Source organism: Solanum dulcamara, chromosome 1 (assembly GCF_947179165.1).
Source record: "Solanum dulcamara chromosome 1, daSolDulc1.2, whole genome shotgun sequence".
NCBI classification, from domain to species: domain Eukaryota; kingdom Viridiplantae; phylum Streptophyta; class Magnoliopsida; order Solanales; family Solanaceae; genus Solanum; species Solanum dulcamara.
The window spans coordinates 20287952-20302028 of NC_077237.1; positions in this window are offsets into that span (position 1 = coordinate 20287952).

Genomic DNA, 14077 nt, shown 5'->3' on the forward strand with positions numbered 1-14077 from the left:
TAATTAATTATTTTATAAATTAGAAATTTATATTTTTCGAATTAGTTTACTTTGTTAAGATTAAGAAGCTCGCATAGTCAAATGTTAGAAAATTCATTTCTAATCAATAATCCAATTAAGAAGTTCGATACCCTTGTTCCAATTATTCCTTTGATTGGATCATTAGCTAAAGCACATTTTTGTACCATATTAGGATGTCACGACCCAGATTCGGGTGTGATGGCACTCGCCTAACTCATCAAGGCGAGTCAGCCTAAGAGCCTGATCAATTCAAAATAAGCAGAAATAAAAGCGGAAATGTAAGGTCTAATATGATAAGGATAAGCGGAAAAATAAATTTTGAATCACCCAAGACTTAGTGTCACATGTACAAGCCACTAGTTTTTGACAGAAATAAGAAAGTACAAGTCCAAATGTCTCAGTCCTTAAATAGAACTACACATAAAATAAATGGGTAGCAAGAATCTGCCGGAGAAGACAAGCTTCTACCTCTCACATGTCCAAAGGCTCGGCCTAATCCACAGAAATGCTAAGATCAGGAGATACCGGGCTCAGATCCTACACAGATATATAAGCAAGGGGTGAGCACCAACAACACGGTACTCAGCAAAATGGAAACTAAACCCTAAGTAAAGTAATACGGAACACATGTACTCCCGACATCCCAACCACATACCTCCACAATTACACACCTGCACTCAAAAAACCTAGTCTATACAGGTTATACAATAATTATCTCAGAAATATCAGACAATCCACAAATAGAGATTATATAAATATATTTCCTCATTACCATACTCAGAACACATAAGTAAGCTCAATCATATACAACCACAAGATAAAATAAATGCAAATATAATGTCAAATATCGTGATGCATGTCTGTCCTACGATACATATCCGCTAATCAACTCAGATCAAAACCCATAAGGGCCTCACATAGACCATGTATCAATCATCATTGCCGAAAGAGACCTCATCCAAAATCTGTCAGAAGAGACCTTGACCATAATATTCACCGAAAAAGACTTCGGCCATAATATCGATCGAAAAAGACCTCGGTGAATCACCTCGATCGGTAAAAACCTCGGTCACAATATCTAGTGTCTCACTTATATCATCTTCCAGCCAATCACAAATAAGTATATGCACAAGTAATGAGTGAAACATGATAAATATTCACATGTGATGTCATATAGTCCACAATCACACTATAAGTCAATATCTCGTAATTCCAACAATTTGCCAATTACATATATTCAAATTCCATGATCACACTCTAAATCATATAGTTCAACTCAATCCAATAACCCAATACACTTTAGTTCACTCACATAAGAAAATAGAAAGTTCAACATACTTAACAAATGTTAGAATTCCACTTGCCTTAGCTAAAAGTCACGAACAATCCAAAACTAAAGTTTTTCCTCTCCGACGAAACTCCAAATCACCACAATCTAATCAAATATAGACTCACAATCACATTTCAAAGCTATTAACATTAAAATAAAATAATTAGGGTGAAAAGGGTTAAAGGATCAAAAATACCATGTTGGAAAACTAACTCAAAATCTGGATATTTATAGATGAAAACATTCTTCAAATAGTAAGGAATATAATGGTGAACACCATTTCAAAAATGGGGTTAAAATGAGTTCACAAACTAATTTTTAATAAAATTTTGGATTAGACAAAAACTCTCAAAATCTCTAATTTGAAATCCAAAGTTTGAAGTAAAACTCATAAATTAATCAATGGAAATTAAATATATATAAGTTGAAAATGACTTACCCAATGGTTTTCCATGAAAACCCCATTGAAAATCACCTAAACCTAGCTTTAAAATGATAAAAATGGTGAAAATGGTGAAATCTTGACTTAAAACTGTTTAGGCAAATTTTGTTCTCTGCGAACGCGGACAACTTACTTCGCAAACACGGAAGCAACAAAAATAACCCTCTGTGAACGCGGCCTTGCCTCCGCAAACGCGGAGAAGGAAACCATCACACTCCCTTAACGCGACCTAGGCTCAGCGAACGCAGAGAAGGGTTTTACAGGCACCAGATAGCAGATTCTAGCAAGTCTCAAATCAAGGAATAGACCCTCGGAGTTCATTTGGGACCCCATGTACACATACCATATATGCAACCCTACTAAATTTGATATTTCAGACTCAATAGAACCATCGAAATTCAACTTCGAGGCCTTCTTGACCCAGAATCTGATAAGTCACAACTAAACTAGTTTCGACATTTAAAATATCCAAAATACCCTCGAAGCCTCTAAATATTATAAAAACTTATTTCTAGCATTAGAATCACCTCCCAAAATGATTGAAACCATCAGAAATCCAATCCGAGCACCCCAACCCCTAATGTTGACGAAGGTCAAACTTGGATCAAACTTTAACTCAATTTCCAACTTCGAGAAAAGATAGAATTGACGTATTTTGATTTCAAGACTCAAAAATTCAAATGACTCAAAAACTCAAAATTTGACAACTTAAACCTTTAAAAGTCATTTCTCTAGCAAAACCTCAACTTTTCACAAGATTTTCAAAAACTAACTCTTAGACCCAATAAAAAGTGACTCGGAAAAACTAATAAGAGGGTAGTAAATTGGTTTGGTCCGATTGATCAAATTCTAATATTATTGACCGATTTGAGGGTATATGTAGAAATATTTTTCATTATTATAGCGGATCTTCCAAAAAAAGACATTCTATCGAATAAAGTATATTTTAGTGCCACTAAATCACCACCTCCCCAAGTTAAACTGGTGATTGTGGTTGCACCAGGTGCTAAAGAATGGGTGTTTTGTATCCATTGAGCAAAAACGAATTGTAATTGTATAGCGGTATCTGAAAACATATCATGAGGATGCCCTAAAGCGCTCATGGTATCATTATGAATATACAAACCAAAACTGTGAAAGCCTAGAAACATACATACCCAGTTGAGATGGGATACGATTGCATCACAATTTAATTAATTAATATTAATTTTGTCTTATTCAATTATTAGCCAAATTTACTAATTTAAATCAATTTGGCTATGTTTTAAATTCACTTGGCCAAAATTTCAATTTATTTAATCATTTCTTAAATTCAATTTTAACCATTTTTTACTTCCCCTTTAACCCATGTTAGACACTTTCCAGCTAATTCTTTTATCCCAACACACCCTACACGCATAACAATACATATACTTTACCCCAATCCACCTATACAATACTCCAATCGACTTGTCACAATCCCAAACTGAGTGTGATGGCACTTGCCTAACCCACCAAAAGCAAGTCAACCTAAGAGTCTAAACAAGTCAATAAAAAAAAATAAAGGCGGAAGAGTAAAGCCTAATACAATATAAACAAGGATAAGCAAAAAATAGATTCTAAATCACCCAAGACTTGGTATCACATGTACAAGCCATTATCTTAACATAAATGAAAAGATACACGTCTAAATGTCTCAGTCCTCAAGTAGAACAAAAACATAAGAAAAGTGGGCGGCGAGAGTCTGCCGAAGAAGACAAGTTTCTACCTCTCACGCATCCACAAGCATGGTCCAATCAACAGGAATACTAAGAACAGGAGGCACCAGGCTCAGATCCTACATAGATGTAGAAGCAAGGGGTGAGCACCAAACAATACGGTACTCAGCAAATGGAAACTAAACTCTAAGTAAAGCAATGTGGAACACAGGTACTCCTGATATCCCAACCACATACCGCCACAACTACACACCTACACTCAGACAATCCAGTATATACAATTTATACAGCAATGATCTAGAAAATATCAGACAGTCCACAAGTAAAAAGTACATATATGTTCTCATCACTATACTCAAGCGTACAAAGGAAATCTCAATCATCTAAAGCCACAGGATGAAATAGATGCAAATGTAATGTCAAATAATCGTGATACATGTCATTCCTATGATACATATTTGCTAATCACCTCATATCAGAACCCATGAGAGCCTCACATGGACCATGTATCTATCATTATTTTCAGGAGAGACCTCGACCATAATACCCACCGGAAAAGACCACGGCCATTGGGAGAAATCTCAGCAAATCACCTCGATCGGTGGAAACCTCAATCTAATATACAGTATCTCACTCATATCACTTTTTCAGTCATCACATAGAGATATATGCACAAATAATGAGTGAATATAGTATAAATAGTCATAATATAGTACCATATAGTCCACAATCACACAAACAATCAATAACCCAAGAATTTACAACACTTAGACAATTACTCATACTTGAATTCCACAATCAACGCCTCATAATAGATGAATCATACTCAACCTACTAGCCCAAATACACTCTAACCGCCACACATAGAAAAATACAAGGTTCAACATACTTAACAAAAGGTTAGAAGTCTACTTGCCTTAGCTAAAGTCTCGATCAACCCAAAATCAAAGCTTTCCCTCTCCAATGATACTCCAAGTCACCACAATCTAATAAAAAATAGATCCATAATCATATTTTGAATCAATTGACACTAAAATCAAGCAATTCAGGTGAAAAGGGTAATATGGTCCAAATATCCCACATCAGAAAATAAACTCAGAATTTGATTAGTTTTAGATGAAAATATTCTTCAAGTAATTAGGAATCTAACGGTGAAAACCATTTTTAAAATGGGGTTAAAATAAATTCACAATCCCAATTTTGATAAAATCTCGGATTAGGCAAAAAAACTCAAAATCTCTTGTACAAATTATCAAATTTGAGGTTAAAATCGTCATTTAATTAATGGAAAGATATAATTTGAAAATAGCTTACCTAATAGCCTTGATTCAAAATCTCTCGTGCAAATCACCTCTCTAAGTCCCTCAAACTCAAAAACAAAGGAAATTGACCCTATTCTCGTCTTTTGGGAAAGACACTGTTCAGGTAAAAAATACTTCTTCGTGATCGTGGCCTATTTATGTCGTGAACATGAAGGTCAAGTCGTTGCTTCATCGCGATCTCAGCCAAGACCTCGCTATCGCGGAGGTCAATCGACTAAACACCCTGCAAACACGAAGAACAACTGGAGGTATTAGTTGACAGCAATACTTTCACAATGCTAATTCTCCGAATGGACTCTCGAAATTCAATCAGAATCCCGCACACACCAATCATATATGCAACCCTACAAATTCGACTTTCCAAACTCAATAGAATCTTTAAAATTTCAATTCGAGTTCTCCTTGATCTGAAATTCAATAAATCACAACTAACTAATTTCTATTTCTGACTTCTTTTTATGCTTCTATTGAGTTGGGGGTCTCTCAAAAACAGTCGTCCTATCTTTGTAGGACCTACCTTGGTAGGAGTAAGGTCTGCGTACGCTTTACCCTCCCTAGACCCCACGTTTTGGGATTTTACTAGGTTGTTGTTGTTGTTGTTGTAAACTAGTTTTGATATTTGAAATAGCCAAAATACCCTCGGGACCTCTAAAAATTACAACAAAACCATTTCTAGCATTGAATCACCCCCATAACTATTGGAACCATCAAAAATCCAATCTGAGCACCCGAACCCCAAATGTTGATAAAAATCAAACTTATTCCAAACTTTAACTAAATTTCCAACTTCAGACCTAAAGTCCACATTTCACCAAATTTGATTCCTACAACTCTCTAGACCAATTACCACATTCCAAAAATTTTGGAATCGATGGAATTCCATTCCAAGACTCGAAACTCTAAATGACATCGAAACTCAAAATTTGACAACTTAAAGCCTTTAAAACTCATTTCTTTAGCAAACCTCAACTTTTTATAAGATTTCCAAAAACCAACTTTCAATCCCAATCTAAAATGACTAACTGATATGAGGGGTAAAATGGTAATTTTGTCAAAAATATCAAAAATGATTTTTGGGGTCATTACATCATCCACTACTAAAAATCATATTTATCGTCAAACATAAAGCAAGGTACTTACCTGGAGACTCAAAATGATGGGGGTAATGGTGCCCGCATGTATGACTCTAACTCCCAAGTAGCCTCCCCCAGGGATCGATGCCACCACTGAACCTTCACCGAAGCTATCTCCTTAGTCCTCAACTTCCTGACCTGTAGGTCCAGAATAGCCACCGATTCCTCCTCATAGGTCAAATCTGGGATCATCTCCATGGAATCAAGGAAAATCACATGAGACTCATCCGGGATATAACGCCACAACATGGAAATAGGGAATACTGGATGTACAGCAAATAGACTAGGTGGAAAGGCAAGTATGTAGGCCACCTCTCCCACTCAATCTAGGATCTCAAAAGTACCAATGTACCTAGGGTTGAACTTGCACTTCTTCCCAAACATCATGACACTCTTCAAGGGCGAGACCCTCAATCATACCCGATCACCGATCATGAACACCAAAGGTCGAACCCACCTATCAACATAACTCTTCTGGCGACTCTGAGCTGTCAACAACCAACCCGAGATCAACCAAACCCATTATATGGCATCTCTAATAAAATCAGTGTCTAGACTATCCAATGCCATAGAATCAAACCATCCAATGGGCGACCTACATCTTCGGTCATACAAGGCCTCAAAAGGAGCCATCTGGATGCTGGAATAGTAAATTTTGTTCTAAGAAAACTCCGCCAAAGAAAATTATTGATCCCACTACGCACCAAAATCAATCACACATGCCTATAGTATATCCTCAAGAACCAGAATAGTCCTCTCAGACTGTCCATCCATTTAAGGGTGGAATGCGGTTCTCAGATCCAATCGAGTAACCAACCCACGATGCAGCCCTTCTAGAAGTGAAATGTGAACAATGAACCCCGATCATATATAATAGAAATAAGAACTCTATGAAGTCTAAAAATCTGACTAATATAAAGCTGATCCAACCTCTCTACCATGAACTTAACCTTAACCAAAATGAAATGAGTAGCTTTGGTCAATCGGTCGACCACAACCCAACTAGAATCATATCCTCCCACGATAGTGGGTAAACCTACCACAAAATACATAGTGATCCTCTCCCAGTTCCAAGTAGGAATAGGCATCCTCTAAAACTCACCCTTGGTCCTCTGGTGCTCACAATTAACTTGATGGCATGTCAAAAACTTGGACACAACCTCGGTGATATCTTTCTTCATACCACACCACCAACAGTGTTGACTCAAGTCGTGATACATCTTTGTTGTCCTGGGTGAATTAAATATCAAGCACAATGGGCCTCCTCAAGTGTCAAACTGATGAAATCACCCACCTTGGGCACACAAATGCAGCACCCAATCCTCAAAACACCATCAAAATCAAGTACCACTTTCTTAGCTTCACCTCTCATCACCTTGTCTCGAATAAAGCATAGCTTCTCATTCTCAAACTATCTTTCACGGATCTGATCTATAAAAGAAGAGTGGGCCTCTATGAAAGCAAGCACTCATCCCTCATCAGAAAGCCGCAACCTCACCAACCTATTGGCCAATCTCTGAACATCTTTAGCCAAGGGTCGTTCTTCAGCTCGAATAGCTGAAAGACTTCTCATGCTAGAAGTCTTCCTACTTAATGCATCGGCCACCACATTGGACTTTCCGAGGTGATATAGAATAGTCAAGTCATAATCCTTCAGAAGCTCAATCCACCTTATTTGCCTCAAATTCAAATCCCGCTGGCTGAAGATGTATTGTAGATATGAACTCCATACAAATAATGCCGCCATAACTTCAAAACAAAGATAACCATTGCCAACTCTAAATCATGGGTGGGATAATTTTTTCATGCGTCTTCAACTTCCTCGAAGCATATGCAATCACCTTCCCCTTTTGCATCAACACTCTACCTAAACCAACCATCGATGCATCACAATACACGGTGAAGTCAACATCCTCCTCAAGCAAAGTTAGTACAAGCGTGGTAGTCAATAATACTTGAGTGTTTGAAAGCTCTTATCACACTCATTTGACCAATGAAATGCCACATTTTCTGAGTGAGCATGGTTAATAGAGCTGCTATTATAGAGAAGCCCTGAATGAAATGGCGATAATATCCAACCAAGCCCATAAAACTGTGAATCTCTATAGTTGAGGTGGGTCTAGTCCACCTTCGAACCTCTTCAATCTTAGCCGGATCGACTCTAATGCCCTTCTTGGACACCACATGCCTTAAGAACACCACTGAACTCAACCAAAACTTACACTTGGAGAACTTGGCATAAAGCTCCTTCTCCCTAAGCCTCTAGAGCACAATCCTCAAGTGTTTCACATGATCTACCTCACTCTTAGAGTAAACCAAGATATCATCAATAAAGACAATAACAAATGAATCCAGATACAGACGAAACACCCCATTTATCAACTCCATCAATGTTGTTGGGGCGTTAATCAACCTAAAAGACATAACAAAAACCTCATAATATCCATATCTGGTCTGAAAGACAGTCTTAGGAATATCTGAAGGCTGGACCCTCAACTGGTGATACCCAAATCCCAGATCCCAAATCAATCTTAGAGAATAAGGCCACTCCTTGAAGATGATCAAAAAAATTAAAGAAACGGGTACGAGGGTACTTGTTCTTGACAGTCACCTTGATCAACTGTCTATAATCGATACACATCCTCATGGACCCATCTTTTTTCTTCACAAATAAGAACAGGACACCCCAAGGAGAAATACTAGGGCGAATAAACTCCTTACTCAACAAATCCTGAAGCTGCTCCTTTTAGCTCATTTAACTCGATAGGAGCCATGCGATAAGGAGAAATAGAAATGGGTTGGTGCCCGGCTCAAGGTTAATAGCAAAGTCAATATCCCTGTCCAGTGGAAATCCTAAAAGATCGGTAGGAAATACATTCATGAACTCTTGAACTATAGGAATAGACTCTATAGAAGGTGGCTCAACAATAGTAGCTTAAATAAATGCCAGATAAGCCAAACAACCCCTATCAATCAATTTTTGAGCCCGAATATGCGAAATAACCTTGCTAAGATAAGAACCACTTGAACCTTTCCACTCTATCCTCGGCCTACCAGGCATAGCTAAGGTCATAGTCTTGGTATAACAATCAAGAATATCATGATATAGAGATAATCAGTCCATTCCTAAAATAACATTGAAGTATACCATGTCAAGGATAATCATATCCACCCACGTCTCATAACCCACCAAGGATACAAGATAGGATTGGGACACCCGATCTACTACTAAGAGTTCTACTACTGGGTAGAAACATGCACAGGCACTGGCATATAATCACATGGCAAGTCAAACTCAAAAGAGAAATACGCAGACACATACGAATAAATGGAGCCACGATCAAATAACAAAGATGCAGGATGATGGTAGACCAAAATAATACTTGTAATAACTGCATCTGAGGACTCAGCTTTGGTCCTAACTGAAAAAGCATAGCAATGAGCTCCCCGTCCACCACTTATATGGGCAACTCTTCTACCACTCTGCTGTGCTGGGGCATCACCCGCTCCCCTACCTCCGATACAACCACCTTTATCTGACTAACCCCTACTACGACCCCAAGTTTGTGGGGCTGAACCTCTAGATGATAGTGCCGAAACCCTAATTAACGTTGCTTTGTAAGAACGTAATGATCCAGAATGAGTCTTCATAGGGCACTATTGGACCAAATAGTCCAATGATCCACACCCAAAACACGATCTCGAAGTGGACAGCTAAAGCGAAGAAATAGGAAGGAAACTGTAACCACCCTTGCTTTGTGAACCAGATGAACTCATACCTGAACTGTACAAACCATGATGACCTTATCTGCCCTCAAATACCGATAATGATGAAGAACCCTGTGGTGCTAAAAAGAACCACTACCACGTGAACACCTCTGCCTCCAGATTAAGCACCAGAGTACTAACCAAATAAACGGGCCCTCTTAGGTCCCCCAAACTCCTCTCTCTATATCAACTACGCCTCCTTGGCGGCACTAACCATATACTGAAAGGAAGCTCCATCCTTAGATACTTAAAATACAAACTGCCTGATAGAATGATTCAAACCTCTCACGAAATGGCGAACCCTTTCAGTATCATCGGGGATGATAGTGGTAGCGTGTCTAACTAGCTGACAAAAGCGAACCTCATACTCAAAAATGGACATAACATTCTGCGTCAGTCTCTCAAAGCTCATGTGACTCTCCTCCCTCACACTCCAAGGGAAGAAATAATCATAAAAGGAACCGGTGAACGTCTTCCAAGTCACTAGAGGAGACCCAACTGGTAGAGACCTGGAGTATGTCCTTTACCACTCTCTAGCCGGTCTACGAAGCTGAAGAGTAATATAACGTACACCATGGGACTCAGCCAACCCAACTATCTCTAGTAACTCCCTGTAAGTAGTCAAAAACTCATATACGTCCTCAACCTTCTCACCCTAAAACTTAGATAGGTCTATCTTTCTAAACTTCCCATATCTGCACTGCTCATCCTTAGTCAATGCAGCTACTGGTGCATCCTGACCCTTAACTGCTGTTGTTAGAGGAATCTCAACTATAGGGACTACTAGTAGAAGCTGATGCTCTAGTCCTAGCCATCTGCCGAAAGAACATGCGATAACTTAGCATTTATATAAGAACTCATGCACGACAAAATCAAAAGAAGTAAAAAAGGATTTCCTAACAGTCTTTAGCCCCTCAAAGATAAGTAGCGGACGTCTCCGCACCGATCCTCAAAGCTTTACTAGACCGAACTTGTACACATGTGAGATGTATGAACTTGTAACTCTGATACCAAATTCTCACTATCCGAAATCGGGTGTGATGGCACTTGTCTAACCCACCAACGGCAAGTCAACCTAAGTGTCTAAATAAGTCAATAAATAGAAATAAAGGTGGAAGAGTGAAGTCTAATATGATATAAAAAAGGATAAGCAGAAAATAGATTCTAAACCACCAAAAGTTGGTGTCACATATACAAGCCACTATCTCAACAGAAATAAAAATATACACGTCTAAATGTTTCAGTCCTCAAGTAGAACAAAACATAAGAAAAGTGGGCGGCGAGAGTCTGTCGAAGAAAATAAGTTGCTACCTCTCACGTTTCCACAAGCATGGTCTAATTAACAGAAATACTAAGAACAGGAGGCACCGAACTCAAATCCTACACAGATGTAGAAGCAAGGGGTGAGCACCAAACAACACGGTACTCGACAAATGGAAACTAAACCCTAAGTAATACAATGTGGAAGACAGGTACTCCTGACATCCCAACCACATAGCGCCACAAATACACACCTGTACTTAGATAATCCAGTCTATATAGTTTATACAGCAATTATCTCAAAAATACCAGACAGTCCACAAGTAGAAAGTACATATATGTTCTCATCACCATACTCGGGCATATATAGGAAATCTCAATCATATACAGCCATATGATGAAATAGATGCAAATACAATGTCAAATAATTGTGATGCCTGTCTGTCCTACGATACACATCTGCTGCTCACCTCAGACTGAAACTCATGGAGGCCTCACATGGACCATCTATCATCATTTCTAGAAGAGACCACAATATTCATCGGAAAAGACCTCGGTCGCTGAAAAAAACCTCGATAAATTACCTCGACCGGTAGAAACCTCAGTCCCAATATACAGTATCTTACTCATATTACTTTCTCAGCCATCACATATAGATATATGCACAAGCAATGAGTGAACGCAGAGTAAATAATCATAATATAGAACCACATAGTCCATAATCACATAAACAGTCAATAACCTGAGAATTTACAATGCTTAGACAATTACCCATACCCGAATTCCAGAATCAGTTCCTTATAATAGATGAATCATACTCAATCTACTACCCCAAATACACTCTAACCACCATACATAGGAAAATACGAAGTTCAACATACTTAACAAAATATTAGAAGTCCGCATTCCTTAGCTAAAGTCACGATCAACCCAAAATCAAAGTTTTCCCTCTCCAACGGTACTCCAAGTCACCATAATCAAATAAAAAATAGACCCACAATCACATTTTGAAGCTATTGACACTAAAATCAAGGAATTTAGTGAAAAAGGTAAATTGGTTCAAAAATCCCACATCGAAAAATGAACTCGAAATCTGATTATTTTTAGATGAAAATATTCCTCAAGTAATCAAGAATCTAACAGTAAAAATTATTTTTTAAATGGGGATAAAATGAGTTCTCACAATCCCACTTTTTGATAAAATCTTGGATTAGGCAAAAAAACCTAAAATCGCCAATTCAAATCACCAAATTTGAGGTTAAAATCATCATTTAATCAATGGAAATCAAAGATATAAATTGAAAATAGCTTACCCAATAGCCTTGACTCAAAATCTCCCTTGAAAATTGCCTCTCTAAGTCCCTTAAACTCAAAAATAGAGAAAATTGACCCTATTCCCGTCTTTTGGGAAAGACATTGCTTAGGTCAAAATATTTCTTCGTAATCGCGACCTACTAACACCGCAAATGCGAAGGTCAGGCCCTCGCTTTATCGTGGTAGCATCGTGAACACGGGCAAGTCTCGGGAACGCAAAGAGCAATTAGAGGAACAGTTGACAACAACAACTTTAGAAGGCTAATTCTTTGAATAGACTCTCGGGATTCGATCGGAATCCTGCACACTCAAATCATATATGCAACCCTACCAAATTCGATGTTCTGGACTCAATGGAATCGTCGAAATTTAAATTCAAGGTCTATTTGACCCAAAATCTGATAAGTCATAACTAAATTATTTCGATACTTGAAATATCCAAAATACCCTCAGAACCTCTAAAAATTACAATAAAGCCATTATTAGCATTAGAATCACCCTCCCCCCCAGAAACTATTGGAATCATCAAAAATCGAATTCGAGCATTCGAACCCCAAATGTTGACCAAAGTCAAACTTATTCCAGAACTTTAACCAAATTTCCAACTTCAAACCAAAAATCCACGTTTCAACTCCAAATCTGATTCCGACAACTATCCTAGAACAATTTTTATATTTTGAAACTGATGGAATCGACGGAATTTCATCCCGAGACTCAAGACTTCAAATGACTCTGAAACTCAAAATTTGATAACGTAAGCTTTTAAAACTAATTTTTTTAGCAAAACCTCAATTTTTTACAAGATTTCCAAAAACCAACTTTCAAACTCAATCTAAAATGACTTGGGCAACTAATAGGAGGGGTAAAACGATAATTTTATCAAAAATGACATTTAGGGTCATTACGCGACACAATTCCTAACACAATATAATATAGGGATAATTACTGTAGATGACTATTCGGTCATTTTGATTACCTAAAAAATAGTCATTTGGTGTATATTCATGTATATTCTTTGTATATTCATGTATATTCAATGCATATTTCATGTATAGAATCTATCATGTATAGTTCATGCATAAATAATCTATATTGTATATTCAGTATATATTTTCTATGACTTTTGCAAACTATATTGTATAGTCACTGTATATTTCTTATGATTTTTGGCTATTTTTTATGTAAATAAAATATGGTTATATTTGTTGTAAACTAATTAGTTTATTTTATATATTTGAAATTGTCCTCATAATATAATCCTACAGCAACACCTAAAGCCCAATTCCCACTACCCACTTCTACCCTCAACAACACAACAACAAACCAAAAAGGAAAAATTATGCGAATTGACAAATATTAGTAGTTTATTATTTAATATAATTATAATTTCATATAATTACTAATCATGGCTACAGTTTAATAAAATTTTCTATTATACAAATCTGAGAGCTCATATACAAATTTGGAAGTAAATTTAGGGGTCCATATACAAATTTCTAAAATAAATTTGTATTTTATTTTGTATTTGTATATTTTGAGGCTCATATACAAATCCGTGGGGGTTCATATACAAATATCTAAAGATTTGTATTTGTATACAAAACGAATTTTGGGGCTCATATACAAATCACTTGAGCAAATTTGTATTTGTATATACAATCTCTTTAAAAGTCTAATTTGTATAATGCAGCGAGATATACAAATGAAAAACTCAAATACAACGATATATACAAATGGAAATTGGCATAGCAACTAAAACCATAACTATAGAACGTAATTATGCAAACTTT